The sequence below is a fragment of the Triplophysa dalaica genome, chromosome 14, assembly GCF_015846415.1.
Source record: "Triplophysa dalaica isolate WHDGS20190420 chromosome 14, ASM1584641v1, whole genome shotgun sequence".
Lineage (NCBI taxonomy): Eukaryota > Metazoa > Chordata > Actinopteri > Cypriniformes > Nemacheilidae > Triplophysa > Triplophysa dalaica.
Genome location: NC_079555.1, coordinates 11314155 through 11326844, shown reverse-complemented (window position 1 = coordinate 11326844; position 12690 = coordinate 11314155). Strand labels below are relative to the sequence as shown.

Here is a 12690-nt window from a genome sequence, read left to right as displayed (position 1 = left end):
TTGCAATTTTATTCCCCAAAAACTTCAACTCATATGATGCATAATACTACTTACTTTTTTACAATAATGTTAATAATGCACATCATGTTTTTTGAGACTCTCCTCATGCTTTACTACCAACTGTAATCATCTCTGGGAATCTTTTTTCAAAAAGATTTTTTCGGTGTTTTATTCTTTGTTTGTTACTTATTGACAATATAATTTTCCTATGGTTACTTATACTCTGTCATGTATCTCTGTTTACTATACATTATTGCACCGTGAATATGCAAGCCTACAGTCCATTTTACTGCCAAATTTATAGCGAAATTTCTGTTTATGGTTTGTTAATCGATTGTTAAGTGTACACTTAACAGTTTAACTGATTGTGAAATTATATATTTAGATATTGTGAATGGATTGTCTATGTAGAGTGTCCTTGAGCCTGGGAAAGGCGCTTTTTAAATTAAACATATTATTATCACTTTTATTATTAACTTTATTCTTCTAGAAAGCCAATTAAGGGAAAATTCTTATGAAACACTTCTTTTTCTAAACATGGAACAAACACCCATCTTAATTTCCTTCCTACATCCTGCCCAATTGAAACTGTTGCTTGGTAAATGAAAACAAATTTTTGTCTGTCTATTATTTGGAGCCTTCAGGCCTCTCTTGTGATTACTCATACAGTTTGGGATGGCTGACACTGACTGATTTGATTGCTCAAACAGCCTAGTGTCCTCAGTCTGCATTCTTAAAAAAACGTTTTATAGCTCACCCCCTCTGACAGTAGAGGGAGGAAACGTATGTCTTTCTCCAAAATCCAAGCTTCTGAGTTGCTTTATTTACCCAAGTCTTATTTAACCAAAAGTCTTGATTCAGACTTCCCATCATCCCTCCATCCACCTCTGATTATCTTCCTAAACCGTCGCCATTAAATGCAGAGAGGTTTAAGTGGCAATACAAATAGTTTCCACACCAAACTCAAATTCAAACCACAGTACGTTCGGGACGGGTGTGAAACAAATTGGCGTATTCAAATTGTTCTAGTTCGTTCTCCCTAAATAACTTGAATGTGGAGTGTAAAAAATAAAATCACCTATTCTCTTTGTTACCTACTGGATGTTGTATCCCTGTTTTTTTAATTCCCTCTAGTCAGAGTTGGTTTTGTCATTTATTTCGAATTGACCGCAGAGTTGTAAAAAGCATTGGACCAGCACGGGTCCAAGAGACAATCCCCACGCTTCTCTCTTTCACACTGTCTTTAAAACATAATATTAGCATGTCAATGTGAGCTCAGTTTGCTACCAAAGACCCAGGCGGATACGTTTGGTACAGCATGGGGTTGTCGATAAACCAGACGCTTTTACTCCAGAATTCCCACTGACATGTTTCACTGCGGACAAATCGATTAGTTTTCTGTTTATCTCATTTAGCATTTATGTAACAACTGAACAGCGTCAAACCCTCTGCACCCCTCTGGTCATTAAACCGCATGGATTCTTTCAGCAAGAAATCCTCTACAATATTTTTGTAAGACCATGACTGGCGCTTTTAAACTACGCGTCCCGCAGAGGGATGGATATTGGCATGCGGTCAAACGATCATTTTGTCATCTGACGTGATAAAACGAAGTGCATCGTCATGGTTTCCAAATGCTGTCATTCTCCCCACATTTGGGCTTCACTTCTCTGGAGAGAAATAGCCACCAGCTGCTCAATGCCCCTTTGTAGACATAATTTGTGCAATTGATGGACCTTAATGGGATTTCTCCGACTTTCATTAAACTGAAATTGCGCCTTCACCCTGCATCTCAGCACCTTGGAACACAACACCAGGAAAAGTCAGGGATAGGAGGACAAATCAAGTAGGACAAATCAAAAATGAAAAGCAGCATTAGGGAGTGCTGAAATGACATCTTACTCTGGATGTAAAATCAATATCCAGCTGTCAGATTAAATGCAACGTACAGATGCTTTCAGCGTGGTCTGAAGAGTGCAAATCCACTTAAATATTTAGACATTCATGTGGTTGCATATTGCAACATTTTTATGAATCTCCTTAGTGTTTTCATCATTGCTGACGTAAAGAAACGGAGGCGCATAGTAACTGTTGCCATGCTTTCCAGGTCAGTGCAACTTTTGGCTGTGCCACCTATTAAAAGGCTTGGTGCGTCCTAAACCCACAAGGTTTCACTATGCAATACTGGCACAGTATGAGACCATCACAGATTATGACAGTTCATCTGTGTTAATGATACATGATGATGATTCTTCTTCCAGCTGTGGTGATAAGTAGAGACGTCTGAACATCTCTTCTGTTTTATACAGTATATTCTAACTGACAGATCAGAGAGATCAGTGTGTTAAATATCAAACCAAAGCAGAAAAAAACTCTTCTGTGAATAAATAGCGAGCATGTTAAATTTCTGCTTGAAAGGAAAATGAGAGCGGCCCGTGGCACGTCTCCCACGTTGAGAGATGGACTGTTTTCAGAGCGAGAATGGCAGCGAGTCTGGCTTAGATGTGCAGAAAATCAATGCGTGTGCTACTGCCAGCCCCCCAGCTCACAACACATCATTTCAGGCTGTCTGTACATGTTGCTAATGTTGTATATTTCACCTTGAATGAATGAAGGTTTGGTTGCTAAACAGAAAAGAAGAACATTTGAGTAGAACTGATTTACTCAATTTGTACTGCTGTTCCTTCTGAAGTTAATTCTGTTTTAAGTTGACTCTCAAATTGCCTTTAATCATTTAATTAAAATTGCCATAGATATTAATAGAAAGAGGCTCTGTATTAAATCACAGGACTTTTAGTGTGCAATAACAAAAAGGAAAACATTCAGGCAAGCTGCTTTTTAGTTAGAATTGACCTGCATTAAAGAGAAATTTGCAACCAAATGCATAAAGGATCATGATCTTTACATATTTACATTTAAGGAGATCAAATGGTAATTGACTCCTTCTTCAAAGCCAAAGACTATATCATAATGATTTAATTCAAGGCCAAGCAGACCGCGGATGACAAATTTTTCGAAACCGAATAATTAAAGCCAAAGCCAAAAGTGAAGCAGTCTCATTGATGCCTTGTTTTGTTAAACCATATATGTCCAATCCTTTTACTTGTCATAAACATCCAAAAGCAAAGCAAGCACATCACAGGACACTAAATTCCGCTGATCAAAAAACTTAATTCGGAGCCTCCCACTGCCGCACCAGACACTACCCAGCATGCCTGTTGACACTGATTTGATCTTTTGAAATTTTTCAGTTTATTACACAAAAGGTGAGCAATAGTGTCTAGCAGCATGTCAGAAAACAGTCAACAGCGGACAATAGCTTTAAAGAGGCAATCCGTTACTACAACATCTGCACCTCATCACCGAAGAAAAGCAACCCGATGACAATCAAAACTTCTTTCTGGAGTTCAAGGGATGTTGCTGAAGTTAAGAATACTGTTTTAAAAGGCTGACTTTTCACATTTTTATATTATTTAATATCACAGAGATTCGATAATAGAAAAATGTTGATTCGCTAGCATTGCCGATGGCACTGCAATCACAAAGACCCAACATGATTAATCAAATCAATGCAAATTTTTTGAATACCATTATTTAAGCAACAATTCAATTTGTTAAATACCTCTCTGAATAATAACAGACTGTTTCCATCCCTAATTCTATTTAATCGGTTGAGATCTGTAGTGATGACTAGAAGAATAATTAATTGAATAAAAGGACATTTACATACACTACATTATACATTTACAAATACTTGACAGACAGAATTAAAAAAAAATACTCATACTGTGATACTATATGTGTGAAGCCAACGTGAATCTAACAATCGACGTGTAATATATTTGCAAGCTGTATACAAAACAGTGCATAACTACATGCGGTTCACCAAATGTTCCCCACACCCCCATTTCTAAGCAAAACAGCAACGTAGATCATTATGGCCACACACTGTGCCATATCAATCCTGTTTCGTACTGTAAAAGGGACACAATTGAAAACTCAAATTAAATATGAATGCATGTAGTGTCCCTAGATGAAACAGTCATGGTCACTATATAGTGATTCTACAGAATTAGAAAATGTGATTGGTCTCAGATATTTCACAGCGCTCCTATCACAGCAGAAGCAGCTGCTGTGCAGGAATCGGGGGCCGTTGCCAGATGGAATATCTGGGGGGGGGGGCTATGTATTACCACTGCGGTTTCAGGGAGCAGTCACGAAAGACAGCTACTTAGGAGAATTAGATTTACTAACGGGAGCCTTTATTGTTTTTAAAGGTCATTTGCTTGTTATCCCTCATGGCTCTTGGTGATCTTTTCTGCATTCTCATAAAAAAGGCATTTGCCTGCTGTAAAATACAGCATGTCTGCACAGACATTTGGAGGGTTCAGACTTTTCAGCCGTTAAAGAAGGCAGGGGCTGTATACTGAATGTTGTCCTCCTTCAGTGGATTCTCGAGCTCTAGGAAAGACTTAAAAGTCCACTGAAAAAGTTTAGAAGAATGTTCCATTTTCCATATTATCAGGCTGTGCTTTGAAAGAGTTGTTTTGTAGATGATGTCTAGTGTAGGCAAACGAGCAGTATGGAGATTCGGCAATAAATAACTAGGCTTAGGTACTGTGTTCTGACACACTGTCGTATCTTGACAAATTGTCTTAAAACTGTGAAGACAGTTTTATAAATTAACCTTAAATTTACAGTACTTGTTCCACTTTAAAGAGTAAAAATAGATCATAGTGATGTAGTATCAATGTCCTGGGTAAATATTGGTTTAGTTTGCTGTATACTGCACCACTGTAACAACATGACAATAAAGAAACCTTATAGGGATAGTTCAGCTAAAAATGAAATTCTGTCAAGAATTACCCATCCTCAAGTTCTTTCAAACCATTTCTTTGAAAGATATTTTGAAAATTTTGAAATTTCATTTCAAAGAAAGATATTTGAAATAATGTGTTAGCAACGGAGATTTTTGGGGCACCATTGACCAGGTGTCCCGGGACTGTTTGTTTTCCTAAATTCTTCAAGACATTTACTTTGTGTTCAACACAAGAAAAATATTATTCAATATCTTTCATACTATGGTAGTCAGTGATGCTCCAAAATCTAACATTTTCTTCCAAATGTCTTTCTCTGTTTTCAAACAAACAAAGAAATGTATACAGATATGGCTCGTCTTGAGGTCGAGTAATTCATGACAACATTTTTGGGTAAGCTAGCACTTTAAACCTTGAATGTTTAGAAGCGAATAGTCATTCATCTTAACACAATTAAAGATCGGTTAACACACGCAGTAGTATTGCATACGCCGTATCTTCAAAGAGTATTTAGTTTGATCAAATTTATAAAAGAGAGATACAGCTCTACGATTATTTCCAGAAAAACACAGTGAGACTACAGCATGAGCACACAACACACATCATTGCATTAATCCCACCCATATTTTTTACATTATGCATGTACATACCGATTGCCAACTACACATACCGTAGACATTTGGACCTATGTAGAGCCGCATACCCTTTGTCGTAGCCTGACGCGAACCTCTCCAAAAATGTAAAAACGCGTCAACATCAACGGGAACTCTACGCGGACCGCAAGCGCTGTGAATGGTATGGAACGCCAGGAGGGCCAAAAACGTGCGTATTTTAACGCGTTGTTTGCGCGTAGAGTACGCGTAGTCTACGCGTGAAAAATCGACGCGTACTCTACGCGCAAACAACGCGTTAAAATACGCACGTTTTTGGCCCTCCTGGCGTTCCATAGAATGGTCTGTTTGAACCCCTCGCTCAGGTAAAAGTAACACGCGCGAAGAAGTGTATCGAAAATTAAACCGACACGTAACCTATGGCGTAGAGGCTACCGCGTATAGGTCCCACCCAGAACTAAAAATCGGGCTTTAGTTTGACTGAGCGCGTGCAGTTCTTGCATCTTTCAGCACTGGGAACCCGGTTAAAGGGAGCCCACTATCAGTCTCAAACGATCTCCAAAACCAGCGTTATGTCCACCGTTTATATAACATCCATCACTGAAATGCCGTGAACAAACAAACACGAAACAAGGATCCAGACATAGAAATTATTTTCGAAATAAATTGAAGTGCTGTATCAAGCACAGAAATACTAAGTCATACGTCCAACGCATGAGAAGCCAGCACGTTCAACAGTGTGAAGAATGCAATAACATAGCCCTGTCTTTTAACATCATGTACCTGTGCACTTTAAAGGTAACGTTAAACACAAATTAACCATGGTTTTGATTATAGTAAAATGTAGTAGGCCTAGCCATGTTTTTTTAACGTTCTATGAAAGATTTACTTCAAATAGCATGGTTAAACTATGGTTACTGTGGCAAAACGATGGATAATTTGTGGCACCATAATTTTTATGGCAGTTAAACAGGTTACAGAATTCATTGTTTGAACAGAATTCAAGCTAAAATGAGAAAACGTCTCACTTGCATGTACTGTACAAACGCAATGCTGTCGAGGTGGATTGTAGGGACGCGTATTTAATCTCATTCCCCCCAATGTTAAAGCGTTTCAGCGTTGTAGTCCATCGCATTTTATGCTCCAGCAGTGAGAAAGCAACTCACTTTGTAGGGCGACTCGTGGGGTAAAATGAAGTAAAACTGACGGTGTATTTTTACGGCTAACACCGTAATAAAATATTTCGACAGAGTTAACATTACCTGCATTTTTGTTAGAAATCAAAACACGTAACACGCAGCGTGAGTGCGTAATCTGATGCTTCAGAACGTCTCTTTCGAAACGAACAATTGACTCGTATGAACCGGTTCCGTTTAGTGAATCTCTAGTTTAAAATCAACACCTAAATCCGCTTGATCTTGTCTTGCTGTCATCGGTGCTGTTTTATAAAAATGGTTCCAAAAGACAAGAAGGTGAGTAAATGATGCTTCTGCTTTGCATGGGCCTGGATGTGAAGAGTAGGCCTAATTGTTGAAATTAGGTTAAATGTGTTTTTCGAAAAATGTTTTTAGTGTTGGAAGTTTGAAACAAGCCTCCTACGCGAAAAATGTTGTGTGTGTGTGTGTGTATTGCTTTGTACGGTGACCGCTAGGTGTCACTGCGCTGCGACAGAAGAAAACACATGCAAACACAAGCAAATTCAGAAAGCAACTTCATTAGTTTGGCGACACATGCCCTGCAATTACTCGAAACACAAACAAACACAGAAACGCGCTGCAAACTGCACGGACGACAACGGTAATCTTTCCGGGGGACCCCAAAAACTGATGCACCTGATTGGGACGCGCTTCATTTTGACTGTTCAAATTCGTTAGTAGAGTTGAGACTTATCGCGCGATAAAAAAATGTTGCGGTTAATCTATTCTCAAAGTTGAGTTGGGAGCTGGGTCTATACTACGCAAGCTATGATGACTTTCACCTTGATATTTTAGCGCGGATGTATAACTAGCTGAATTGCACTGTACCGGGCGAGAACGAGATTTTTCAACTCGCGTGATTCGCGCAATTCGCGTCATTCACGCCGCAAGTAGGTCTATCGCGTCTTTGCATTGACTTAACATGTAAATCACTCGCGCTTGACGCGCCATTCGCGTTTGGTCTGAACACAACATAACGTTACTGTGAAATTACCACATCAAACGTGACGTGCTAACATGGATGCAGCTTTGAAGCCGCCGGGTTGCTTCAGGGAAATTTTATTTTTAAGAAGCTTCCCAATAGAAACATCGCCAAGACTAAGGTTGTTTGCACCTTGTGCAATGCGGAATTGGTTTAAAAAAAAACTTTCTCTCATCAGGTACTGGTCTAGCTTTAGTTGAAACCAGTAAATTTGTATTGGCACCTAATGCATTATGGCTCCTGTATGACATATTGCTTGTTGCTCCCTCACTCTTTGTAAGTCGCTTTGGATAAAAGTGTCTGCTAAATGACTAAATGTAAATGTACTGTAGGAGCTCTTCCAGTCTCAAGTACCACCTAAACGCAAATCATCTCTTAGCTAATGCGGAAGTAAACACAAGTACATCTTATTGAACATAATTTATTTTCATCACCAATTATCATAGTAGAACAGCTTTCTCAAGCAGTTTGTGATGCATTTTGGAAACAGGAAATGAGCCCCTGGTCTAATGCGCCACCTGGCTTGAGACACCCGTTCTCAAAGACTTACTTTTAGTCATTATTTGGGTTGCACACATATTCTGAATGCCTTCGGCAGAATTCAAATGAGCCATTTTAATCTAGATTAATTCCAAGATTAATCTAGATTAAAAAAAATAATCTATGCCCACCACTAGTTTAAATTAAGTTTGGGCCAACTTTTTTGCAACTCTGTGTTGTTTCAAGGCCCAATTCACTAAATTAATTTTGGACCGTTTTCCACAGGGCAGCATTAAAGGTGGAGGCAGGGCAAATGATACAAAATGATTAACCTTTTTTTACACATAACAGAGCCTGGTTGTGTTTAATAGGTTGATAATGACTTAATTTAGATACTCACTTGGCACATTTCCGCACATTTTGCACCCGGTTAAGCCGTTTTGTGGTTAGAGAATAAAACGCCAGTTTATACACTAAAACATCATGTGCTGATGTTTTGCTGAACTGTTTAATGAATTTGTCTCAAGGTGTTTGAAACGGGTTTACAGGACACTTAGCAGTTGCATATTCAACTCATTTTCATGGTGCGAAACTGTCCACAACAAATACACGCACGTCAAAAGCGCACAAATCAGAAATTGGTGTAATGGGATTATACAGGAATTGCACAGCTGCCAGACATCATTAAGAAAAACGTAAGGCATATATGAATGGAGAGAGTCGTTTGGCACACGAATGATGGGAAATATGGCCTGGCACCCTCGCTTTAGCTTCTCAGCCCTTCTGCTGCTATAAGTCGAGCTCTTCCGGGGGTAACAGCTGCTGTCCCTGGGGGTGATATGGTTCTGTAATGAGAGTGTGTTTGTGTGTGTGTGTCTATGACTGCACAACTAAAGTGGGCCAGAGATGGCAGCCAAACACAAGCTCAAAGCCCCGCGGTGCTGAATTCAAGAAGGCAGAATAACAGCCCAGCCTGAGGCCTGGCAATCTGTCCTCCTGCTTTTCCCTTCTTCCTTCTCTCTTATTCTGTTTCTCAGCTGTTCATTAGCCGGCCATTGAGAAGGAGCGATGGGTGTTGGTGCTCCGCTCTGGCCAGCGCGAGCTGGTGCAGAGAGTTGATCTTGCCATAGCGGTGTGACAGCATGGGGATGAATGAATAATGCATCCGTGGTAGCGTCACTCAGGGAACAATTGTGCTGGTTAATATTCATGGCATGGAGATTCAGATGGCGTTGTGAATCGCTTTACAGTCTTTAGAGAGCCGAAACGCCACCAGCAAACGAATAGCCTTTGTGACACATATGAAAACAGGGTTTTTTCTGTGTGAAAAAAAAGAGCGAAATGGGACACTGCAGTTTGAATCAGAGTTTGTCAACTTCACAAATTTTTTGCATATGAGTGAGAGAGAGTGTGTGTGTGTGTGTGTGTGTGTGTATAAGCGAGGGAGGGCAAGAGAGCCCTGCAGCAAGCAGCCCTTTCTTAAAATGCTTTCAAATGCCAACATCAGAACTGTTTTGAGCAAAAGCACTGTGGATTTTACCCACAGGACTTCAAAACATCTCAGAAATCTGCTGAACCCAAAATCCCTGCATCTTCACTGATTTATCTGAGGGACTGACTGATATTGTTGGCTTGTATTCTTCTCTTTTGTAACTTTAGTCCTCTCGACTACGATCACGATGTGATCACATAAGTTATCCTACAGTACGTTATGGCAAGTCATTCAGGGATTTCATAGCTTACTGAACTGCATATACAGAATGAGTACTGTGGTGAGTCTTTGATATTGTTGAAGGTGAAATACAAGCCATCAGTGCTATGTGCTGACCACTCAAAGCAAAGAAGAGGCTAAAAATGTTTGTGAGAGGCACCTTCCCCTGCTTTTAATGAATATGTAACGTAATATCCAGTTTACTGTAAAGGTCATATTTTAGGCACATTGCAAAGTTTTTGGAAATTAGTTTAAACATGAACTTCACATTGACCCTATGTTGTTTCTTACTGCACATTCGTAGTTTTTTTGGATATACACAATATTTTAAAGGGTTGTTATTTGGTCGAAATTGTTATTAAAGGAATTTTTTATTGTTAAAGGGATAGTTCACCTAAAAAATGTCAGCATTTATTTGCCATTTAAAACCTAAATGACTTCTGCTTCTGTGGAACACAAAAGATATTTAAAGTTTTTTTCATGCATTGGAAGTGGGCTAGTGTTATTGAATTATCAACATTCTTCTAAATATCTTCTTTTGTTTTCTGCATGACATGAGGGACGACAATAAACAAATTTTAATTTTTGGGTGAATTTGCTTGTTTTTCACCTCCCTTCAATGGTTCCCCTTGACTCGTCTTATCTGTTTACTTCTTTTCTATTAAAACGTTCCTCACAACCTCTGAAATCATATTGACGTCATTCAAAACCCAAAACCTCCCAGTTATAGTTTTGCCCAATCTGTTTGATCACCGATTCATTGATGTGGGACATTTTCCCAGAGGAATTGAAGTCCCATAGGGAAGCATTTTTTTATGACATCACAACACCTCTATACTAATGGTTTTATAGTCTTGCCCTGGAGCAGCGCCGTTATTGCTCTAATGTAATGATTTATTTGGATATGGTTGTTATTGCTTTAGCAGCTGGCTGAGTTGTGTTTCACACAATACATGAGAGTGGATGGAGTGTTGATGGAACTGACACTTTCCTCCTCTAATTAGCATCGCGTCTAACTCGCACTTGTTTGAACACTGCTTGTTTACTTTGTGTGGTGTCACTGGGTCAGGTGGTTTTAAGCCTTTAATGACTCACCGCTAATACAGATGTGGAGATTAGGACAAGCGATACATAACCTAAGTAGTGAAGCGTTGCGGTGTTAGCTTCCGTAAGTTCTTTTGTTATGATAGCTCGCAAATGACATTTATTTTGTATAGTAACAGCCATATCGAATACAATCATTTGTTATCTCAATTACAGGGAAAACTAAACCAGACTAAATGTCTCACCCTAACAGGTGCCAAAACAAGTGAGTTTCATAAAATTGTATTTTATTTTAAACAATTTCCTTTAAGTTTTGCTACATACTGCCAGGAGATCCAACAGAGCCAGAACGGATGCATACTGTGCATTGACTAAGGGATGTATTATACACAAACACTACTGTTGCCCAGGTTCCCAGCTGGTGACTGAATCTCCCTAGCCGACATCGTGGAGCTTTTTGGGCTCAGCCGAGAGTCTTAATCTTCCACGCGAGAGAGAACACAGCATTCTCAGCCTGCAATGACTAAATGCTTGTCGACCCAAATTTGTGTCCCTTTTTGCGTTGTTCTGTCTAAATCAGACAAAGAATGTTTGTCTTACCTTATGTAGCTGCAGCTATTTCCACCACATGCTGACTGATGCTTCATTCATCAAAAAAATCCCCGTTCCTTCTTTTACTCTTTGTCTCTCTTTATTTCTTTATCTCCTCTGCTGCTCTTTGTTTTCGGTCAAGTCGCGTGTTTCGTTCCCTGTTTTTGCTGCAGCTTCTGGAATGAGCTTTAGGATCAGAGTGGAAACATGGACCGTAATTAAAAGCCTGGAGGACGATCGTGCCGGTAGATTTACCCCCCTTTCTTCTCTCTCCTGTCAGACACGCTCTCACTCAAGCCCACGATCCGAGGGAGAGGGATGTTGGCAAGACCCCGCAGTAATGGTGTGGTTATTTGCTTGGTGGTCGCTCTCCGTCCGACCCTTGATTTCTTCCTCTACGTTCAGTGTCACAGCTGTGGCTGAGTCCGGCTGTCAGAGCGCATGGAAATACATCTGTGAATGTGTTTATGTGGCTCCAGCGTAGCCTCTTCGCAGAGACCCCCTCCTCGCTTAAGATGTGCTCACTAATGGCATATACCATTATGGTTCAGAGCAGGGTGGGCTGTGAGAGAAGCAGGGGGAGAGAGAGGGGGGAGGACAGGGGAAGCGAGGTTTGCTGGGGAGGGATTGAGTGGGTATTATTGCAGTTGTGTTTGTATGTAAATATTGTCATGCTTATTTCTTCACATTTGTTTTGTCAATATAGATAAAATAGAGAAAGTGGACCAGCAGTATCAGCATCATTTATGTCCTCATTAGTGCAGTATTGATGCAGCTGACTTTAGCTGATCGGATAATGACAAGTCTTTAGTGTTTTACTAGGCCTGTCACCATTTTATACTTTCAAAACATGACTATCGTGACCAAACGAATTCACAAAATGTGTTTTAATATTTAGTTTTATTTATTTATTTTTTCTTTACCGGCCAATTAATCATACTCAAAATAAGAGTTTAGAAAGGTGGAGAGAGAAAGTTAGTAACAATTTCTTAAGCTTTATAGGCAAAATGTAAAACAGGTTCTGAATTATTTACAATATAATCATGTGTTGTGGTTAACATGAAATATTGTTATATCATGGTTATTTTCAATGCAAGTATTTTCATAATGTATTTTAGTCCCTATTTCTTATTGTAAACTCAAAATGCCTTATTCAGTTCCTTTTTTTGACAAACGGCGAGTTTATTTTTATAGCGCTCTGTACAATTTGCATTGTTCAAAGCAATTGTGCAGGGGAAATTTTAAACAAATATGGAAT

At 39.4% G+C, this 12690-nt stretch overlaps 1 protein-coding gene across 6 annotated transcripts in view; it reads right to left on the bottom strand.

The window, feature by feature from the left end:
* The window catches only part of b3gat1a (beta-1,3-glucuronyltransferase 1 (glucuronosyltransferase P) a), a 69540-nt gene extending 57619 nt beyond the window's left edge, over nucleotides 1–11921 (bottom strand). For all 6 annotated transcript variants that reach the window (XM_056766616.1, XM_056766614.1, XM_056766618.1 and 3 more), the window contains exon 1: nucleotides 11442–11921. The gene's annotated coding sequence lies outside the window, so the exon portion shown is untranslated. The remainder of the gene's footprint in view (nucleotides 1–11441) is intronic.
* Between the last annotated feature and the right edge of the window lie 769 nt (nucleotides 11922–12690).